The following is a 17186-nucleotide window of genomic DNA, read 5'->3' as shown; positions in this document are numbered from 1 at the left end:
CAATTGAAATCAAATCATTCAAAAAGAAACGCATGTTATGATGCGTTCACTGACGGTGCCTGAAACTACAGGCCTACCTGTAGGATAAAGTTAATACAAACGCTTTTATGTTTTTTAACTTTTATTAGAAATTATTCATTTAAGATTTTAATTGTAAAAGTTAAACGTGTAGGAATCCAATTATTACGTAATATCCCAATTAAATTATTGATAATGAATAGTCATATAGGCTTATATTCAGTATCCCACTCTACAAATTCAAGTCGATTTTTTTCTTTTTTCTTATAACGCAGAAAAAAAGAAAAAACTATGTGAAAAAGAAAACTATGTGCTATAACGTCAAGTTCTAACGTTGCATAAAATACGTGGATTAAATAAAACATTTAATATTTTAGTTTTCAGTTTAATATAACTACAGACTCAAACACCTACTTTTATCATTACGATTGTGCAGAAAATTGAGGGGAAAAAACGAAATCATAATTCCAATGAAATCCTTTCACAGTACTGCAGGCTGCATCGAGAAATTATTCTCTTAAAATGCTCTATGAGTTACAGTACTGAAGAGTTGACATTACTGTAGTTTAATTTGCTGTATTACTGCAATATTCCGATAGGGATATGTGTCTCTGCTGCTAAACACTGAGTTTAATGGTTTATTGTATTTTTATCTCGGTAATATTCCTGCTGCTGTATATGAATTCTTATAAACTCTCCCGCAGTTTAGTCCCATAATACGTTTTCTCAGGTTTTAATTAGGCCGCACTCCATGAAGTTCCCCCACTGCTTCACTGCATTAAGCTTTTTAGTGAATCTGAAGGGTTAACTCCTGCAGCCTGTGGTGAAGAAGGCTGATAAAGTCGCTGGAGGCACAATATAATTTATTATCTGTCAGAAATAATCGATTTTGACAACAGTTCTCACAGTTTCTCAAAAGGTCAGACTGATGCAGAACACGTCGCCGTTTTAACTGGCAAACAGGTTGCTTAAATCTGATTTTAAAAAAAAACTCTTGTTAGAAGGTACAAATGCGAGGCAAATAAGAAAAAACAAGAGTAAGGTAAACATGAAACATGAAAAAACAAGCACATTAAAGTTTCAATCTAAATACAAAATAAATGTAAAAATTGACAACATATTTAAGTCAACTAATAGCCAGTAACAAATAAAAAAAAAGTAAGTGGGCATAAATAACATTTTAACACTGTAAAAACCTAAACACGTAACACCCATGCAGCAATATTTCTCACTTTATGCTGTAAATGCCGCATTTTGCAGGATTTTAGACGTTAGTCAGATATAACAACATATCTGACTGGGCTGTGGCAATTTAGGCTTTCTGCAAAAACAAAAAAAACGGGAAAAAAAAGATTTGAAGATTGTGCACGTGCATGCACTATGCATGTAATTTTGCACGCACCAACATGTGTGCTCTTGTACCATGTAACATATTTCCTTGACCGTGCAGGCTGGCCACATTTTCCTCATCCACATTCTCTAAAACCGCCACTAGATGTCACCATTTAGTCGTCTGGTCGAACCCCCCCTAACCTTCACCCTCCTCTTCCTCATCATCAGTCTCCAAAAGCTGTTCATGTACATCGAGCAGACACAGTCTAATTAAGCCTGTGTACTCTCCACTAACTGCTTTACCGACTGTCTTTTAGTGGTGTCAGTGTGAGATACTGATTATTCCTCCCTGATCATTTAAATCTACACCTTATTGTTTAAGATCCGACTGTAAAAAGAAATATACTATGTCATGTTGTAAAAACAGCAGTGAGCTAATAATAATAATAATAATAACAACAAAAATAATAGCCTAATAATAATAATAATAATAATAATAATAATCATACAAATATTAATAAATGTGAGCTTTCACATTTCACAAAGAACAAGCTATAAACTTATGTCTGTCTCCTATTAATAAAGGGGGGCGGGGGGGGGGGGGGGGTTATCAGTCCATGGTGAATGACACACCACACCTTTACAACTACAGGCTGCATGCATGCTATTAAAAAATAGCATGGCTGCTTCTTTAACTTGGAGGTGTTTCATTACACCAATTTGAAAACAGTATCTCCTGTGCCAGATAAGGCTCGCTTTGTTCTTGTTACAAAGTGCATCATAAGCTGATATCTGGTCACAAATTTGTGGGGAAAAAATATGTATTTTAATATAGGATTTTTGCCTCACTGGTGATTTCTGGAAAGAAAATGACGGTCCATGCTGGTTTTGCTTGCTTCGTTTTAAATGGAATATTCAGCCGAATTATTGGTTCATTTTATAACTATTTAGAGCATTTTATATAAATATAAATAAATGTATACAAAATGCTCTAATTTGTCCTTGATTCTAAACATTGGAATCTACAAGTTTTTATTTGGCTCGAACACGCGGCCTGGTGGCTGTATCATCATCACGCTTTATCCTTAATACAACCAAATCGTTTCATCAAGAGGAACAGATAATGCAGAATGTTTATCAATTGTTTCTCCTATGCATGATTTAAATCAGGCTCACCGCACAGCTCTCCTCTCTATAACTCCCATCAAGACTCTGGACCTGCACAGTGGTCAGTAGAAATAAAGTGTGTTTAAAAAATAAAAGTGAGGTGATTTATCCTGCTAATCTTGAAGGTCCACCTCTCCCAGTAAGAAGCGATGATAACGAATTGATTCATTTTCTTAATGCGAAGATGACACCCACCAATCGAAAGAATCAGACATTACACTAGTTTTGTTTAATCTTCTATGAAAACTTCCTCAACTTTCCCCACCCCAAATTCCCATTAAACTTTTATCTGTCATTAAAAACAGATATAAATAGGTCAAGAATTATAGTTTGATTTTATCCTGCGTAAAATCCTGCACATGAGCTTTTATTTTTTGAAGGTAAACGAAGGTGTGTTTCTTTTCTAAGGAGGTGGTGAAAACGCAACAGAGGATGATGAGTGGAGTATTTAGGCTCCCTGAGAGCAACCTATGAGTAACGTGTTCTAATAATTCACAACAAGTTATGGGTAAATATGAGGGGTTTTTTTAGAGTGAGAAGCCAAGCATAGAGGTGGGGTACTGGACTCCCGTGGCTTTGAATATCTTTACGCGAGCCAGCCCTGACCACTGGTGTTGAGCCACGATCAGTTTAAGAGCAAGGTTCAATGACGAAGGGAGTAGCCTGTGGGGACTGCATCTATCTGCTTTGACTGATTCCAGAAAGTTTGCCCTTCTCAGCAACTACTTGATAGAAACCTCGCACCTTGTTACAGCAACAGCACCGCTGGATGTTGTTAATTTCAGGTAAGTTACAGCATTTAATTTAGGATTTCTCTTTGGAGATTACATTTTGTAAAAAGAAAAAAAGACAATAAGTAGAGACATTTGAAATGGAAATCTTCTATTTTACAGTATGAGTATTTAGTAGATTTATTTCTCTAAGCGCACAACACTTGCATGCGCACGCTCGTCCCTGGCACCACTGGGCGCGTGCACGGACACCGGGGAGACAGCCTGAGCAATTGTAGCCTAAATGTCAGCGCTGCGTCACTGGGTTTCTTACAAACTGGGCAGGAGACTTTTTGGTTATTAGTTTTCGCACAGCCCCGCGTCATTCCCTTCTTATGAACCATCCGTGTCCCCTCCTTACCTCTGAATCTGCTCTATTGTTTGCTCACCGAAGACCTCTTTGTTCATGCATGCTGTATATGAGTATTCAAAGACTGTCGCAGATTTACATCATTCAGATTAAAGAAAATCGCAACTATTAAGCCCACAAATGCTGCAGATATGGTGTAACTGCGGTCAACATCACAATTTCCGACAATTTGAATACGATTCCTGAATTTTTAGGTAACAAATGTCATCGCTATAACACGCTAAACATGGGCTTTACATCGATCTAAACGCAAAAGCATGTAGAATAAAGACTGAGCGATAGGTATCTAATGCAAATCTATTCACTGAATATGCATCAATATTAAAAATAATACGCACACCAGAGCCAACGGCGTCGGAGAATTGAGAATGGCGGAGCGGGTCGTCTCATTACGCATGGGCGGTTTTCCACGCAGGAGCCACGGATCCCCTTCTCTTCATCTCCCCTTCTGTCCCGTTCACATTAACGAAGCCTCTTGGAAAAACAAACAAGGCTATGTTGGCTTTCAAAACCGGCAATCAAACACCCAAGAACCGGCTGGGGGGGAATTACTCCGACTGCGGCCGGGCGGACTATGTAGTAAGCGGGATTTGCATATTTTGATGCGCTAATTGCCTTGATGTATTTAAATATGGCTGCACGTAGCTGATATGCTTGTCTACGTCATTGAACGTGCCCTCGCTGTTAAACTAAAACGTGAATCCGGTTGAATCTAATGGATACGCCTGCAATTAGGCAAAGCTGGAGGAGGGGGGAGTAATATGAGTGAGGATGCTTCGTGTTGCTGTCTTTACAGTCACATGGTGATTTTCTGACATTTGAGACATGCAGAAAAATAGCATTTAAAAAAAAAAGCTTTTTCTAATATCTGAACATTGTGACGGTGAAAATAACAGCCGGTGTAGCCTGATACTCCTGCGCCAAAGACAGAGAAAAGTGGTGTTTTTGCAGCGCTTCAACTCGTGTTGCAAGTCTAGCATTAATATATATTCACAAAAACAAAAAAAGAATGTCATCACCATGAGAATTAGCTGAAAACACAGGCTACGTTACTGACAAGTAGGTCACCTCATTCTAACTTTTTTTCTATGTGAAACATTTCTCTTATCTGTCTTTCCCCTTCTCTCCATGAGCTGTGTGTTTGTGCGTGTGTGTGTGTGTGTGTGTGTGTGTGTGTCCACTTTGGGAGGGGGGCACGCTCACTTGTGTGTGAGTCTTATAAGATTACCTCTTATTAGGCTACTGGGAGCAAGGTTAAATTCATAAGTCCAGTCCAGGCCTGTACTGTACACACAGATCCAATCAAAAAGATTTTGAATGAAGTTTAAAGCGCTGTGTTTTTTCCCCTTTTCTTTTTATTATAGACCTCATTCTAGACTTAGTTTGGGAATTGCATGTAGCAAATCATTTCCCCTCTGTCTGAAAACCGGTAAATGCGTTCCGTTTGTCAAAGCGTGTTAGCGAAGCGCCTGCAGCAAATTCATTACCACCCAACTGCGAGGCTCACTTCGTAACCTGGTCAGGGAAAAGGAGGGAGAGGTCCACGCCAAACCGCGAACAATGCTGCCTCAGTTCGTGCGTGCAACAAAAGAACCGAGGGAACTTGTTTGAATTTCAGAGCACGTCCTCTCCTCACACAGAAGGATGGACTTTACACCCCCCCCCCCCCCCCCCCCCCCCCCCCCCCCCGCCCTCCACCCCACCCCTCCTCCTCATCATCATCATCACCTCCTCCCTCCTCATCCCACCCCACCACCAACAGGGGAGAAAAAAACTTGCACACTCTGAGAGCTCAACTGTGCATGCACTTTTCTATTTGGTGCTTGTAGACGTTATGGGAAAGTTGTCTCTCTCCCTACATCTCTCCCTCTCCCCATCCCTCCCTCCTCCTCCTTCTCTTCGTCTATCATGTGCTTGGGATATGCTCATGCTTTGCACAGAGCAGCCGAAGCACGCCTAATGCAGGCTACTGAGTGTTAGCGGCAATTTTAAAGTGATGCCCCCCCCACCAAATAATACGGCTGGGATATTTGAGGGGAACATATACCACATCACGGTACACACGGACCCATCCGAACACCGCTGTTCTTCTCCTGCTTGGGACGCTTTCTGCTCGTGATTTGACTCACCTTTAGGAAGTAAGTGGAACTTTTGTGCCGGTTTTAATAGGCTGCGTAGAGGCAATCCTGTGCGTAAAGGTCTCACATGTGCGTAAAAGTTAAATATAAGGTTATTGATAGGAAATGCATAGCATGTGTATAGTTGCTGTATTAAAAGTTGATATGGACTTAGGATTCCTTGCGAGAATTCACGTATTTAGAATGAAATATTAAGTTTGTGCCTGTGAATGTCTCCTCTTAGTTTGGAATTTGAGCGCACTTTTGGCACATTGTAGAAGCAACTCTGTATTCCCCAACTGACCGGTAACTTAGTAAAGTCTGCCTCAGATGTGTGATAAAATATATATCATCAAGATTATTTTAATATTGTGCATTTTAACGTCGGCTTCTCTCCTTTTATTCTGCCTTTTGCAATGAAGTTCTCTTTAGACTTTATTCGGCAGTAGACGCATCTCTGGTCTATCTGCTTTTGTTCCTCTAGTTTTTTGAAAACAAACATATTGTTTCAACTGGTGTTGACTGAAATTATTATTATTATTATTTTATTTGGTCCATAACTCAGTGAATGCACTGTCTGTGGCTTTAGCAGTATGGGGAATGTGATTCCGTAAGCGTGTGTTTGAGATTATTTCAGATAAATTATATAATGTACAGAGTCACATTCCGTGCAGAAACACACACACTCACATAAAATTGCGAAATTATTATTTCTATTTTCTTCAGAAAACGAGTTAAAATGTGTTGAAACAAAAGTAGAAAGTCCGGTTTACAATGAATGAATGGGTCTCCAAATTCGCCTCACGGTGTATTGAATAGAAAGCGTTTATTGTGTTGTTTATCCATGTTTTATTACTCACAATATGTGTCATTTGTTCAAATAATATAGCTAATAATGCGAATAGAATCGCGCCCTTCTGGGTATTTTTTTTTGCTTCTCAGCACTGTAACATTAGCCCTCACGGAAATACAGCTTATTATGATTTCAAGAGGATCAGCAGGTTGTAAGTTTAAAAAATGATGTGCTGTGATTAAATCATGGCCTCTGTGTGGGAGGCCTATTCTGAAGCCTCCTTTACCCTAATGAGGTGTGCTTTATAATGTTGATCTTAATGATATCAAGTTGGCCTTACAGTCTACTATTAATCAGCTCCACATCAGGGGGACAGAATGATTGTGGATGAATAATGATTGTGGATGAATGAAAATTGGCACACACGAAAAAAAGAGATGAACAATGTATGCGTAAATGATTCCATTTGGAGTGATTTTCATAGTACAGGTGATATTTGGAGAAACTCTTGTGTCATATGTTGCAGGTGGGATATATTATTTAGAAAACTGTGATTGAAAACAGAAATATGAGTGGAATAGCTGTGGCTGAATATTTGAGGGACAAAGTGCTGTTTATAGTAAGTGATCCCTTATTAAAATGCACAGGCCTTGTGACTCATATTTGCTCATTAAAACACCTCTGCTTTGCCCCTCCCACCGACGAATCGAGAGTGAACTTGTGAGCCAGATCTAAAACTGTAGCAAGTGAATGGGACACCTGAAGAAAAAAAAGCTGATGATGCCATTGACAAATAATACGGTGTTAATTTGGCACCACCTGATAGCTCACTCCTCCTGTCAGGACACACACACACACACACACACACACACACACACACACACACACACATTGAGTCAATCACTGTCAGAAGGTAACTTTTCTTCCTGAATGTTTCATAGTGTTTCATAGTCCGATCAGAATCAAAGTTGTGCACAAGGCACCATAACCTGCAGTTCCATGCTCCTGCGCATGTTCCATCACATGTTCCACTGCTTGTTTTTGTTGACCCACTTCCAAAGATCCTATGTATTAACCCATTTGTGCTAAGCTATCGGTTAACTACTAACATTTCTGTGGAAAAGTGAGCGGGCTGACACGCGTACACGGTGAAGCGCTCGGGCTTATATTTCGCGTGAGGCGACATCGCCAGCCTACCTGAATACCATTGTAGTCTACCCTCCGGATGCGACGATGACAAAAACACACGGAGCTTGTCAGGACTTCGACGCGAAATCGAGTACGTGAGAGCAATTTACCTCCTACAGTGGCTCCTCTTAGATGAGGAGGAGAGCAACGAGCGAGCAAGTAGCGTGTTATTGCGAATAGAAATTGTAAGCCTACGTTGGAAAGACAGAAGACGCTGGCGCTCAGGCAGCTCCAGGATGCTCTCTTCATAGAGTTGTTTCATTTTTATTGTTTAACAGATGCTTAATCTGATTCCATTAAAAGCTGTTGAATCGATCTTTGTCTGTGTAAAAACATATGGATTCCCTGCCATCCATTTTCATCCCTGTGTGAGAGTAGGCGTGCAGACTGCTCGATGCAAGGCGGATTTATTCCAGCGCGCTCAGTGTAATGGATGGAGATTGTGCATGGATAGGAGGGTGCATTTGCGATTTTTTTTTCATGACATCACCGCAGTTACATTGTCGTGGTCCGAGGCCTTTGACCTCACCGGGGTTGGTCCATATTTTGGCCACCCCCAGCCCCCCTATCGTTTGGGGATGGCCCTTATTCCCCCACTCTTTTCAGACCGACCGAGCATGCAGCCTGCAGAACGGACCCTTTTGGCTCAGTCATCGGCTTTATCTCCCTTTTAAGTACATGCCGGATGTCAACGGACAACTTGACACGCTTTGGCCAAAAAACAAGCTCCTGTCTTCATAATCCGAAACATTTGCGTCGTAATTCCCTGTGCCGTTATTGCACTTTCCACAGGAAACCGGATTTCCCCCCTTCTCTACCGTGTTTCTTCTCCGCCGGCCTCACAGGATATCTATTGCTACTGCCACAACGACTTAATAGAGGCGAAAGAGCCTTTTGTGGGATTGGAGCTATTTGCATTGCAAATTAGGGCCCCTGTGCAAGGATGACTGCACCTTACCCGCGATTTTCAAGGCCTACTTCAACTCAGTAATATTGGGTAATGTCAAGTGAATATGACATTAACATTGGGATTATATATCATTTTTTCCGAAGAATTGCCGCCTTTTTACGCCGGGTGTATAACAGTTCGGGCTGTGCAATAGTGGCCCTCAATGGAAAAAAGGGAATATAAGGAATATAATGCACAATGTGACTTGAAAAAGGACACTGATGACTTTTGCTTAATATATTTGAGTTTGGAGAGATGGAAACTTGGAGACCAGAAGAGGAAATGTACATGTGGATTATTGCTGAAGATTGGGAAGTGGGTTGTTATCTTTGGTTATCTAGCTGTATGAGTGTTCTGCTCGTCATAAAGCTAGATAACCGAAAGTAAAAACTACTTCCAGACTCGTCGAGGACTTGTGGAGGACTCATAACATATTACTCAATTTCCCCATGGACCAGAGATTATAAATGCTATTTCTATAACTGCCTTTATTTTCGTATTATTTTCGATTTATTTTGTCATTTTTTCACCACAATGTATACGTTTATATTTGCACCAGGAAGGGACAGCTTTGTTTGTGCACTTTTCTTAATTTGACTATAACTTTTTCATATTGTACATTTTTGTTGTACACACGTGCCAGCGCCCACACAGTTACATTTTAACATGTACACACTCTCTCTCTCTTTCTCTCTCTCTCTCTCTCTCCCTCTCTCTCTCTCTCAAACACGCACACACACACACACACACACACACACTAAACTTCCCTTTAGGCCTAATATTGCATGCTAATATTTATAGCCTAAAATGAGGTATGATTTTAAGGATGTTATTTAATTTCAATGAAATTTGGCTCACCTTGAGCATTTCATGGTGAAAAAGTGAAAAAGTGACATTTAGTGGTTCTGTAGAAACCCACGTGTGCGCCTCCATGCTTCTTATTTCAGCATGATCGAGTCCGGCCAGGAAACGGCGCTGGCATCCCAAACAGTAATAATTAGGACGTATACTGAACTGACAAAAATGGAGAGAGGGAGAGAGAGAAAGGTGGGGGAGTGGGGTTAGGAGAAGGAGGGAGGTGGCAGAAGAGGGAGGGAGGGAGTGAGTGAGGGGATTGGGGAAATGTGGGGGGGTCGGGCCTGCTTAATTGATTCCGTTAACCGCAGTGCAGGAGATGTGAACGACTGGACGATCCCATTCCCACGCTCGGTGGGGCAAGTGGCAATGCCATGCCCGGGCCCAATATGACAGACAGCGCCGTGAGGGCCTGGAGGGGCTGGGAGGGGGGATGGGGGCCGACAAGGGTCATGAAAAGACGTCAAGTGCACCAGACTCATCTGCATCCCCAAAGAAAGAGGCGACGTTTCCCAGCCCCAGCAGACGCGGCGCTCCTAAACTTGGAGTAGTAATGGTCCTGAATGCGTAATGTCTCGCCCAATTGTACTGATAATGAGGACTTTGGGTCATTATCTTAAAACTGTGCGGGTTTATGAATTTGAAAGGGATGTGCTGCAACTCTGTAATCCTGCATGGCCCCACTTCAGCGCGCGAAACCAGGCGTTGTGCACTTCTCCTGAGAATTAGTAACAGGGCAGATAATGTTGCATAAAGGAGTCTGGGGCGGTTCAATGGGTGACATTTATGTGTATTGTTTGTATTTGAACTTGACCCTTGGACGGGTTTAAGATCAAGGTTGCTGGAAGAAAAATTGTAAGAACATAAATAGTGGAGAAAAACATAAAAGTGGAATATTGGTAGTTCAGTGCTTTAAGTAAAACCCATGGCCACTTTTAATAACACATTTTATTAAAGGTCAAAGGTTATATAGCTATTTTGACATATAAAAAATATATGCAGTATATCTACAACTGATTTATTTAATTAATGCTTATCACAAAGGTTTTGCACTAACAGCTGAGTTGCACTTATTTTATCATGAATAAATAAGTGATGTGGTTTTCTTCCATACACAGCTTGGGGTGGCTGTTACGCACTTGACTATTCCTGCATCATATACGCTGTTTCCTACGTAGATCACGTGTTTAAAAGAGGCCTGATCGCTTTACTGACATGTTTTGAGGATTCGACAATTTGCTTTAATCTCCATCCACTGTGCCATCGTTAAAAGTAGGTATGTCTTTTTCTAAATCTTAGGGTTAAAAATATCTGATTAAGTCATATTTCATGTTCAGTGTTTAGAAATCTGTATCGCTGGACCTTTTTTTTTTTTTTTAACAACAGAGGATTATTCAAGTGCAGTGTTAAACAGAGCCACAGTGGCTGAATTCAACACCGCCTTTACTGAAAAGGTCTCTTGCCGACTTTCTCACACCGTCAGACAAAACTAGTGTCTCTTGTTCCCGACCCCTGTCAAAGACGGCATACAATACCAGGTCGTTTACCCGAAAGAAAATTTGAGAACACAATTTGGGTTGAGCAACGCTGAATAAAACAAGTCTTATTGTCCTCGGTTAAGTCGATTGAAATAGTCGTCTAGCTTTATGAAAGGGAACACTGTTTTCAAGTCTAGGGGCCACACTAAATGTCAGCCCAGAGTAGGAGGAAAAAAAAACTTAGGATCTGTCACTAAGCCACAATCTCAAAACTGGACAGTTTTTTTCTACATATTTTTCTTACAACAGTGACTAATTTTTCATCACTCACACTTAAGAAATTGAGACAAAATATGTCCTTATTTATTTTCATTTAAACCTATGTTTATCAGATCCAGTGTATTTTTAGAGGTCAAGAGGCTTGAGTCAGGATGCACCAGATGAACTCATTCACTGGCTTGATTCATCTCTCCACAATGCTAACCTGTAGGTCCAGCCTTCAAAGCATCACATAAAAAAGGCCGCTGGTTCACACACAGTCAATAGGAAATGCAATGCAATGCTGTGATGTAGCTACTGTTACCAGGAGAGAGCAGCATCACATGTCTACTCCTGGGCTGCATGGAGAGATGCAGTATGGGTTGGCAGCAGTTTGCATGGTCTTTACTGCCCATCTCTGGAGATTGAGTTAATCTCACCAATATGGTTCACATTAGTGCTTTTTATGAGCACTGACAACCACTGCTGCATTGAGTCTTTAAAAATAATGAACTGAACTGTGATGTGATGATGGATTCTGTGTCTAAATTTCAAATTTACCTGATAGTTTAAAGGTGCTCATCCACTATTTCCTGTGTTTTTATAGATAAGCCTGAATTGTGTCTTCCAGTGTGTGAAGTGACCAAAACTATGCTTTTATATCATTGATAGAAGTGTTTCTGCCATACAGGCATGTTGGTGAGAAAGAAAGGCCCCGCCATTCATTTCACGGCACCCCATTTCCATATATATATTTAAATATAGCCGTGTGATTTGACTATGTGTGTTGAAATGGGTGGTGACGGTCTCCTTTCCTTCTCAGTAAATGGGGGGGCTATGCGCATGGCTATGCCCTCCTTCCACGCTCACACCTACAGTGCACTGCAGCCATTGTTGTCACGTGATTTGTTGAGTAACAAAACCATGGCGACCATGGAAGGTGTTTTCATATTCATTGGATGGGCAATCAGCATATTTTATGTGAGCATGCCCAGGGTTTTTATGTGCTTCCTCTGTGCCTCTGTGCCGTGTATGGCAGGTGCAGTAGCAGGTTTATAATATGTATCAGCCCAGGGTAATTTCTGTGCCAGACAAAGGATGTGAATATAGTCGTCATACGGGTGCCATTTGTTAATATATGTGTTGCATGGCTGTATTTTTTGCCACTCGTTGTGGCCTATTCCCAGATTGTTTTGCAGTAGCAAAGTGGTTATATATATGGCTTCTTTTTCAGTAGGAAAAGTTGTCATACTCAGAGCTACCATGAAGCGTCATCTGCCATATTAGCTGGCTACAGTCAAAATGATTTCATCCAGGTTAACTGAGCAGAAATATAGGGCTATATTCATGCTGCTGAGGCTTATGGCAGGGCGGGAGGCTCCATGTGCATCTATGTATGTCTGTGTTTGCATGTGTGTATGTTTTCCTGTGTCTCTGCGATTAACTGACCCAGGCGTCTCGGATAGCTAGTGAGGCCACTACATCATGTTGATGAAAGGGAACAATAGCTGTGTCTCAGTCAACAACGTCTGTCTGTCTGGCTTGGGCCATGTCTCTCTCTTTCTGTGTGTGTGTGTGTGTGTGTGTGTGTGTGTGTGTGTCTCCTGGACATGAACTTGAACTTGAGACAGGCAGCCAGACACCATCTGTGCACCAGGGGTAATGAATTCAGTGCATTCATGTCTGTGGAGCAAGCCAGGCCACCGCCACCCATTGATGAGCAGATGACCCCTATAGTCTGAGTTAGCTCTTCATCACTAATAGAATTCAACAATACCAGCTGGTAGTAGGGGAGTTTATTTTGGCTGTTTGCCTAAAGAGAAATAAGAGTAGTGGTGGGCCAGTCGTGGTGGAGCTTACATGCATGTGTGCTGTATGTGTGCTGTATGCGTGCTTGCTGCGTCTGTATGTTTGTCAGTGTTTGAGCATGTATGCATGAAGCCCTGCATGTTGTCCTCCCTGTTTATCTTTGTCTCACTATATAGCGTATGCAAATTAATTGACATACACCCTTTCCCTTGCCATATACTGGCCATTTCCCTATTAAAGCACTGGCCCGCTATTTTAACGACACAGCCATGCTGAATTTACTGCCTTGATAATTGAAAGGGCCGGTTCAGTATTCCCCCTGATAAAGGGTAGTAAGTGAATGAGGCATAAACCTTAAACAAGCCAGGCACAATGTGAATTCCTGCAGGCCCTCCTTCTCGTCCTCCTCCTCCTCCTCCTTCTTCTCTTCCTCCAGCTCAAGCTTCTGTCACAATCACAAGTGCACGCACACACACGCATGCGCACACACAATAAGGCTTTTCCCTCTGGTTGGTGTCGCCACGGCAACGGTAGGTGAGATCACCGTGCGCATGGCAGCATCAGCCCCTGCCAATGCAGGACAGATTCCTGGTTCCTGTGTGTGTGTGTGTGTGTGTGTGTGTGTGTGTGTGTGTGAGTGTGAGTGCTCTATGCAAGAAACCATAATGCCACCCACTCCCTCTCTCCATGGCTCATTGTAGACACATTATAGTGTTCAAAAGTGCTTCCTGTCAGGTAGCCGCACACGTATTGGTTAATTGATTTACTTCAAATTTCTCTAGTTTTCTCCATAAATTGAAGTCATAATGTTAATTTAGCTGCTGAATAATATGTTACATTCTGAGGCTGGTTTGTATGTAAGTCAAAACAAAGTCTAAGATTGTTCATTGTACTTTCACACATACTGACACACACAAACCCTCAAAAGTTGTCATAGGCTTCACTAATGGTGTCATTGCTGATTAACAGGGATCTGATCGACCTCCCTCCATAACAGACCAGCCAGCCATAACTTGCCAATAATCCACCAAGGAATGTCATGGTTGGGCCCTTTTTAATGACATCATGCATGGCCACTTGAGCGTCTTGTGGGGAGCAGCGGGCATGCTGTGCTCTGCCACGCTGTATGGCCCTCCCCATCAGTTAACTGCGTGGATATGCATGGCCGACATGCTAGACTGTCAAAGATCTATTCCATATGTAACATAATGTGATTGTATTTGAAAGTGACAAAGCTGTGTGGTCTGAATGGTGGGCTTGTTGTTGTCTGGCGTGATGAGATTATTCAGCTCTTGCAGTATTAAAAGGATCTCTTTGGTAGTTATGAAACACACAATTATATGCAACACATAGGTACAAACTTTCACAGTTTAAACATGAAGTCAAACTTTAGCTTCAAACTAAAAAATGAGTCCTAGAAAATGTGTCAATGAATTACCACTTTTATGACAGATGCTCCAAGACTAATTTTATGATGATATATAAATGTAGTCAGTCTAAAATATAATTATTAAAACTATGATCTTGTGTTTGTTCCCTTAATTGTCCACCAAGCTGACAGATGAAACTAAAGTCAAAATGTTTTAGTCCCTTAATTGATATTGCAACATAGAAACAAACACAATCTATATTTTACCTAGACCTGCTTTATTAATCTAAAATCTTCATAAGTATGCTTGCTAGCCTGTCATAGAACTCCATAATATATATTTTCTTTATATTTAAGTACTGACCACAAAACTGATCACTGCAACAACAAAAAAGCTCAATCTAGAGGGAACAGAAAAAAAAATAAGAAAAGGACATTTTGAGATATATCAAATTATACTACAGTTGTGATTTGAGGAGAATAACTGTTCATTTTATTCTGTCAAACACATATTTGTTATCATCTGCTGACATTATTAATATAACATAGTGTTATCTTCTCTCACTGTTTACACATTTAACATTGTTGTAAAAAAAAGTGTTGTTTTACAATGTAAAATGTGAGTGGTACTCATTACATCTCGAAATTTAAAATTATTAGGAATTGTTGATTAAATGACACAAATAGTCATTTTATAATACTTGGTGTCAACATATATTGTTTTTACTTTAATACAAAATCTAACTGCAATGTAAGGTGTAGGACCTTAGATAGAAAACTATTAAAAATGTCACATTATACACATTGATCCTATATTGCCAATGATAATAACGCTAACAACAAGTACGATATACTTTCAGCTGTTTAGCTGCATGATTAGATATCAACACTGTGGCAGCACTAGTGCACAATAAGGCAGTGTGCATGAATGCTATTTTTGCACTACAGGTCTAAAGCTGGCTGTCAGCCTGTCTTCTAGGATATCTGTGCTCCACCGGCTTTTGATTATGCAAATACTATGCACTATAAATAAATTAGTATAATTGCATCTGAAATATGCTTTGAATCTTCCTCGAAGATGAAAGGGTGTAAATAATATATTTCGTGTCACTGCATTATTCATCCTCTATTAATTACAAACATCGAGGCGCTCAGTCCCACCATACTATATGCTATACTTTAAGTGGTCTGCATGTTGTGTTTTTATATACAGTGCACCATATGTACATCCACGATCTGTCAGTATCAAGGTACTTGTTTCTAAATTATAATGCTAATTGTCTCTCACTGTATTCACTCTCAATGTCCCATTAGTGAACTCCTAATGCTATCAGCATAATGCAGTTTCCAAACCTTAATTGGCTTTTATTGTTGAAATGGTAATTAATGTTTGAACAAGCTCTGACTCTGTAAAACCCAACGCACCTGTATTCATTGTCTGAACATCCAGATTTTTTCTTTTTCATATTATGCATGCGCACATCCATATTATCATTTCATAGAAGAGGAGGGGCTTGAGAAAACATTAAATAAGCATAAATACTGTAGACGTGCCGCCACTACAATTAAAATATGCCCGTCTTTGCGCTCTTTGTAAGGCATATGGTACTGAGGCCTAGATGCAATTTGAATACGGAGAACCATTTGAAAAATATATGCTGTTCGGCAATTAAATTATATGGGCTCTCGGACTAGGGAGCCAGTACCAGTGCATATAGAATAGTGAGCAGTAGTTGCTACGCTCGCATTAGCATCTGGCCCTTTTATGTAAATTTGATGAGAAAGGACTCATGCATATACGCCAGGGCTGGGGTGTACTCGCCTAATATCCTTATTAGAGAGGGGTGAATTAAATATTTATTAGGGGGGCTAAGGGTTAGGAAGGGGGGCCTGTCCTGTGTTGTCGTGAGGACCCGAGGTGGAAGAAGGGGGAAAGGGAGGAGGAGGTTGGCTTTCTCTACGAGTGTCTCTCTCTGCCTCAAGGTGCCACCATCTTAAGGCGTTTGGCAGTAGTGAGAGTGTGAGGAGGGTAGACCTAAAATGTCCGCTGGCATAGACACGCGCACGCATACACATTAACGCATACAAATTTCTGGGTGGTATGTGGACAGGAACATGGAGCTCTAAGAGTCGATTATTCAATTACTGTCATCGGCAGCTCTGCATGCTGAGCGTTTCATTTGCATGTATTAATTCCCTCGATTACTGTCACCTACGAGATCGGCCTGTGTTTAGCTCTCTACCGCACGCCATTTATTGTGTACGAGCACTAATATTAACAGCGTGGCCATCAGAACTAAACCGGCTAATATTTTAAGAATTTTAATTTGACCATTTCTATGTATTTTCAGCCCAAGGAACAATTTGATCGGTTGGCTTTTATTGAGTTCAGTTTGACAAAACACAAAAGCATCCATTCTATTCTAGTCTATTTGAAAATATTTCAAGTATTCATGTATATGTACAGTGTTAGACAGTTAATTATTTGATTGCCGTAATATTCAACCAGAGCTTGCCACCTTAAAGTGCCACACATCACAGAAGTCAACACATTGTATATATCATAAATCTATGAGTGTAGCTGAAGGATAAAAGTGCAGCATTTTACATTTTGTGAACAGTTACTGATAAAACTTGCTGTTTTTGCGAGAGTATGTCTTCAAACCGGTACACCAAAAATAACAATGCAAATGCTTTAAAGCAGAGAAAGGAA

At 40.7% G+C, this 17186-nt stretch overlaps 1 long non-coding RNA gene across 3 annotated transcripts in view; it reads left to right on the top strand.

The window, feature by feature from the left end:
- The first annotated feature begins 275 nt into the window (after positions 1-275).
- Positions 276-17186, top strand: part of LOC131975331 (uncharacterized) — a 42633-nt gene continuing 25722 nt past the window's right edge. Inside the window, exon 1 of one of the 3 annotated variants that reach the window (XR_009394713.1) lies at positions 276-3302. This is a non-coding gene — a long non-coding RNA (uncharacterized LOC131975331). Of the gene's footprint in view, positions 3303-5481; positions 5796-10030; positions 10832-17186 lie in introns of those variants that run through there. The other 2 variants (XR_009394711.1, XR_009394712.1) reach the window with 2 other exon arrangements.

Source organism: Centropristis striata, chromosome 7 (genome assembly GCF_030273125.1).
Source record: "Centropristis striata isolate RG_2023a ecotype Rhode Island chromosome 7, C.striata_1.0, whole genome shotgun sequence".
NCBI classification, from domain to species: domain Eukaryota; kingdom Metazoa; phylum Chordata; class Actinopteri; order Perciformes; family Serranidae; genus Centropristis; species Centropristis striata.
The sequence above is the reverse complement of the archived record's forward strand: the minus strand, read 5'-3'. Positions and strand labels throughout refer to the sequence as shown.